Source organism: Sinocyclocheilus rhinocerous, unplaced genomic scaffold (assembly GCF_001515625.1).
Source record: "Sinocyclocheilus rhinocerous isolate Xijiao unplaced genomic scaffold, SAMN03320098_v1.1 scaffold697, whole genome shotgun sequence".
NCBI lineage: Eukaryota > Metazoa > Chordata > Actinopteri > Cypriniformes > Cyprinidae > Sinocyclocheilus > Sinocyclocheilus rhinocerous.
The window spans coordinates 2,192,492-2,198,113 of record NW_015664033.1 but is presented as its reverse complement, the minus strand read 5'-3'; the positions used below and the strand labels follow the sequence as shown (position 1 = coordinate 2,198,113).

The 5,622-nt window shown below is 35.0% G+C and overlaps 1 pseudogene; it reads right to left on the bottom strand.

The window, feature by feature from the left end:
* Positions 1-3,391: 3,391 nt before the first annotated feature.
* Positions 3,392-4,765, bottom strand: LOC107729436 (apolipoprotein L2-like; annotated as a pseudogene).
* Between the last annotated feature and the right edge of the window lie 857 nt (positions 4,766-5,622).

The following is a 5,622-nucleotide window of genomic DNA, read 5'->3' as shown; positions in this document are numbered from 1 at the left end:
GTCAGTTACTGTTTACAATGCGTGGAATGGTGCGCTGTGATTGGTTGAGCAGATTTATCGGATTCTGCAGAAAAGGGAGACTGGCGTTTGTCGCGGTTTGGAAAGATAGGGAGAAAACATGACAGAATACCCAGCAAACACAGAACGTTACCCTAACGTTAGTTTTTGGTTCCCGTTTGGTAATTTTATTGTCATTTTTCATTATACTGGCTGACTGACTCACTCGTTTATCGATCTCTTTATTGAATGGTTATTTAAAATTAATGAAAGTTCTTGCATAATCTGGAAAGTGTGGATATTGTTTCACCAAATTACCTCTTATTGTTACATCTATCCCCAGCTACCCCAGTGGTGGGGTAGGTTGTAACAATGGAACTCTTTGTATTTGACATTAACTCACATAATCTGTGATTGTGTTGTACAAGTTCAAGTGAGTTTTATTTGTAGTAGACAAATGTGGCAACGGTGTATCAAAGTTTGAGAGGTCTAGCATGAACAACCACTAAGTTACTGACCCTCAAACAAAAAGTGTTACTATCATCCCCGGTCTCCCCCTATATATATAGGTATATAGGGGGAGACTATTCACATACACATATATATATGTGTGTGTGTGAATAAATGTCATATTTTATAAACCAAAGTGTAAAAATGTTGCGCACATCCCACAACCCACACAGGGCCCAGGTGCAGGACAAAAAAGTCAAACTATAGCAAAAATACAAACGTATTGTCTGCACACTGATGTAACTGCTCCATAAAAATAATTTATTGCTGCAACGTTTTCAGGTCTTCGTCAAGAGTGAACCGCCGCTCCCTATAGCCTAGGCAGAGTACGCAGTTTGCGTAGGGCACCAACTCACAGGGGGGCACCATCCCGTGCATCACTTTTAGGTACGTTCATAATCCTGTGAAACTTTTTTGGATGTTGATGTTAATAACGTGTTTTAATGTTAGTATAGTGTTACACTTGTATAGTGTTTTTTAATGTCGGTAATAATATCACCGCCGCATCTGCCTTAATATTCTCTCAGAGTTTCCATGTTCCCTTACGAAAATTAACCATAATTTTACTACGAATAAAAAAAAAACATGGTTCTTGTAGCAATAGTAACCACAAATTAACCATGGTTTTGACACTTTAAATTGCTTCAAATAATAATTTAAAAAGTATTCAGATAATATTTTTGTGGTAATAAAACAAAAACAATAAAACAACCTTTAAAATGACATAAAAGGCATTATTAAAAGGCCTGGTAATTGCTGTTGTAACACTTACAGGATGATCAAATACTTGTTTAATATTGACCAAACATTTAATTCAAATATCCACTTAATCTTTAATGTTTGGCCACCTTTTTGCGATAGAAATGCTAGCCTCTATAATTTCTTCAACAAAAACATGTGGACATCACAACCTTTACAAAAACTAATCCTTGGTTTTATCGAAGTAAAACTGCTTAATTTTCTTTTGTGTGATTTCTGAATGCTTGAGACTGTAAAATCATAGCCATAGGCGACTGTCTAGCTACAATTGTAATTTGTAAATAATATAATTTAATTACAATTGAGTTATTTACTTTTATATTTTATTAAAGTTCTGATTTGACTCCTATAGTAGGTGTTTTTTTTTAACTTCCATAATATTTTGGGGAGGGTGCACAACAATACAATTCTGCTTAGGGCACCCATTTGGCCAGCAGCGGTCATGAGTGTGCTGGATGATTACTGAGGTACAGCGGGGTGATCATATCGAAGTAAAGAGGTTAGGGGAACATTATAATAACGTTCTGGGAACCAAAAACTAACGTTAGGGAAACATTATAATAACGTTCTGCGAACGAAAAAGTAACGTTATGGGAACGTTAGATTAATGTTAGAATAACATTATGGGAACGTTAAGAAAACTTTCCTGGCTAACCGAAAACAAACCATAAAAAAATGTTCTGGGAACCAAAAACTAATGTTCTGGGAACCAAAAACTAATGTTCCATGAACCAAACACGGTGGATATCGCATTTTGCTCAAAATTAAAAATGGACTTTTCAATACCGACCAGATACAATACTGATTTTGGCGGGAACTCAAATTTTTTTTTTTTGCATTTTGGAACCATGCTCTTCATATGTTGTTGAATATGTTTGTTTGATAATATGTAATAGGCCTAAATATTAAAAATAAATAAATCATATCTAATTATGATGCAAGATCATTTTTGATGAATCAGAGATGGCCCACTTTACCTGTAAAGACATTTGTCTTGAGTGTATGAACTCAAAATGTTCATATACCTTCCAAGTAACACATTCTGAAAATATTACAGCCATAGAGGAGAAACAATAATGTACAGTATGTGGAAAATAATGTGTTTTTTGAACCTTAAACCGCATAAACATACCATTACATCATTATACCAAATACACAAAATAATGTTCTTTTTAGCAGCATCATATGACCCCTTTAAAGTTAACAAAGCCAATAAAGAAAAGACAAGGAAAAAACATCTGGTTATCTAAATTACAAGTTTAACAAAAAGTGTCCCACTTTACCTTGAATTATGAGTATGCAAACACAGATATGAGTATATAATAAATGTAATAAACCCCAAATTCACTCTAATCTAAATGAGTTGTAACCAGTTTACTTTCCTAAAATATAAAACATATTGCATAATGAATCCTAAGGCTTCGACACAACACACATATTCAAGAAACACACACTTTATTGCAGTTCCAATTTGTTTTAATTAAAGTTATCTGATCTGACATTCTACATAATTTGTATATATGTAGCTTTATAGGATTGAAGAGTTACAAGCATTTAACCCCACAACAACAATGATTTAAAAAAAATAAATTCTACATGTCCAATTGCTGTAAATACTCTAAATATCCACTATGTGCTGAAAATCAAGTAGGCTACATCTTTTTTTTCTCTCTAACAAACATTATTAATTCAATAATTTAGTATAGGATTTAGGAATCCTCATTTTTAAATTTCTAGATGATAAAAATGTAGGAGTAATCAGTTACAAGTGTTTCAGGAAACCACCAGGATAACTGCTCTAACTACAGTGTTCACTCTTAAAAATAAAGGTGCTTCACGATGCCTTAGAAGAACCTTTTTGTCTAAATGGTTCCATAAAGAACCTTTAACATCTGAATAACCTTTCTGTTTCACAAAAGGTTCTTTGTGGCAAAAGAAGGTTCTTCAGATTATAAAAAGGTAAGAAAGAGATGGTTCTTTAAAGAACCTTTGACTGAATGGTTCTTTGTGGAACCAAAAATGGTTCTTCTATGGCATCGCTGTGAAGAACCTTTTAAGCACCTTTATTTTTAAGAGTGTTGCTGTGTTAAATATGGCTGTGCAATCTATTCAAATTGTATTCACTTTATGCTCATCTCAACTGTTCTTAATCTTGAAAAGTACATTCTAAAGTTTTCGAAAAAAAAAAAGAAAAAAAAAGAAAAGACTGCTCCAACACATCCTAGCTTTTCCTCCATATTCCAATGCATAAGGAATCATAGATATTCTGCCAGGCTTCCAGCTCAGATTTCCACAGAGCTGCTCTGGAACAGATGAGCTGAGATTTCTCACTCTTGCTCCCTTTGGCCAGACTTTTACTTTCTTTGCCAATAAAAAAGACATCTACGCCAAATAAAGAGGGCATTTAGTGTGATGAATCCACCTCTAGCAAACTTTGAGAGCGCTAGTGGCTTCCCTTTTGTCAGCTGCCCAATTCTGGCAATGCATTTTTGCTGTGTGCTTTGTAATATTATGTGCACTTTTTGCATTATTGAGGCCAATTTTGGTTGCTGTGACAATCCCCTCCTCAATTTGTAGTGCTTTATCTACCAGGGATCCAATATTACTGCATAAACCTATAGCACGAAATACCAATTTTCCAGCTGTAATGATATCAACCCCAGTAAGCCCCTTCACATCAGGCTCCTCACTACTGGCCTGCTCCAGACAGTCTAGAATCTTGCCCACATCATCCATGTATCTCTGGAAAATGTTCTGTGCATTTTTCCCTTGCTGACTGTTGACTACTGCCTCAGTTACGCCTGTGACGACACTATTGACACCACTGGTCACCCCCAGACCGACACCGGTCAGTGTCAGAACCAGTGACACTCCTGCAGTGACGGGGGCAAGAGCAAGACCAACAATGGACAAGACTCCTCCTGCTATCCCCACTGAACTGCCAGCCACGGTGGAAATACTGGCCCCCATCTTCATCCTGTCCAGCTGGACTGCACTCTCCTCCAGATCTGACAGGAACTGCTCCATTCTAGAGCGACGCTGACTGAAAACACCAATGAAGCGCTGAGCATGTTCCTGAAAAATGAAGGTCAGCCTAGTGTGCTGGTCCATCCTGATCAAGGGAAGAGAAAAAATAATTAAGTCTTCCTGTAATCTGCTTCTGAACAAAGTGAAGATATTAATTAAAAAGACATCTCACCTGATTTTGCTCAGTTAGATCAAATTTTTGATGGAGTTTTGCATGTGCAGTGAATTTACACTCAAATTTAACTTCACTTTCAGAGGTTCACCCTTTTTCCATCTGTAAAGTGATTTTGTGTAGAAATTAATATAAATATTGGACCATGATGTGCCAAAAGCGAATAATTTGCATAAAACATGCCCAAATAACGTCCATATAAATTTCTTTACCTTCTCTTTCCCACTCGCTCACATTCTCGCGTGTACACTCTCACCTGAGACCATGCGCAAGACCTGTATGTAAAACAAAGTGCGACATTCTCAAAACCAGTTAAAAAATCTTTTTAAGTTTTTAATCTTTTTAAATATTTTATAAAAATGTTTTTATAAGGGGCTACTTCTGTTTCAGACCTCCCATTTATCAGCTTTGCATATGCATGCATATTTTTTAGACATTTTATGTCATTTTATTTTGTGAAGCAAAAAAATAAGACTTGTAAATTAAGAGTTTGGTTCCAAAACGCTATAAATCCATTTTGATTAATTTGAGTAAAAATGTGTTTTCTTTACCAAGAAAGTGGCAAGATGAAAACCACTATTTTCTGTTTCAAACTTTCACATAGCATCTTTAGGTTATAATAACATTAAAAATTCAAATCCAGATTTTGATTTCAAAGATTTATTATAAAATTGTATTCTTTTTTCCCCAAAATGCAATAAATCCATGACACGTTTTTTTCCCCCCAAAATGCAATAAATCCATTGAATCAATATAAAAGTTATTTTTCATACTGAAACTGTTGAAAATACACAACATAGTAAGTTGATCCACATATGACAGCCTCTGAACTTGGTCAATACTAATCTTATATGCAGGCACTGGACTAAAAATACATTCAATCAGTCATAGCTCCAAAAAGAATTCAACGGGTCATCTTGTTAATGCTATAAATTAATTACAACAATAAAAGAAAATTTCATCATGAACAACAATATCACATTAAACCACAGAAATTCCAAAATGACATTTCCCTTACATTCAACTTCCAAAAGTGCATTCATCAAACAAAAACAGAAATGGCATTAAAAAAAAACACTTACACTGACAAGCTACTCAATATCGAATTCATAATCGAATGTGACTCATCTGCGATTATGAACGCGATATTGCAGTGA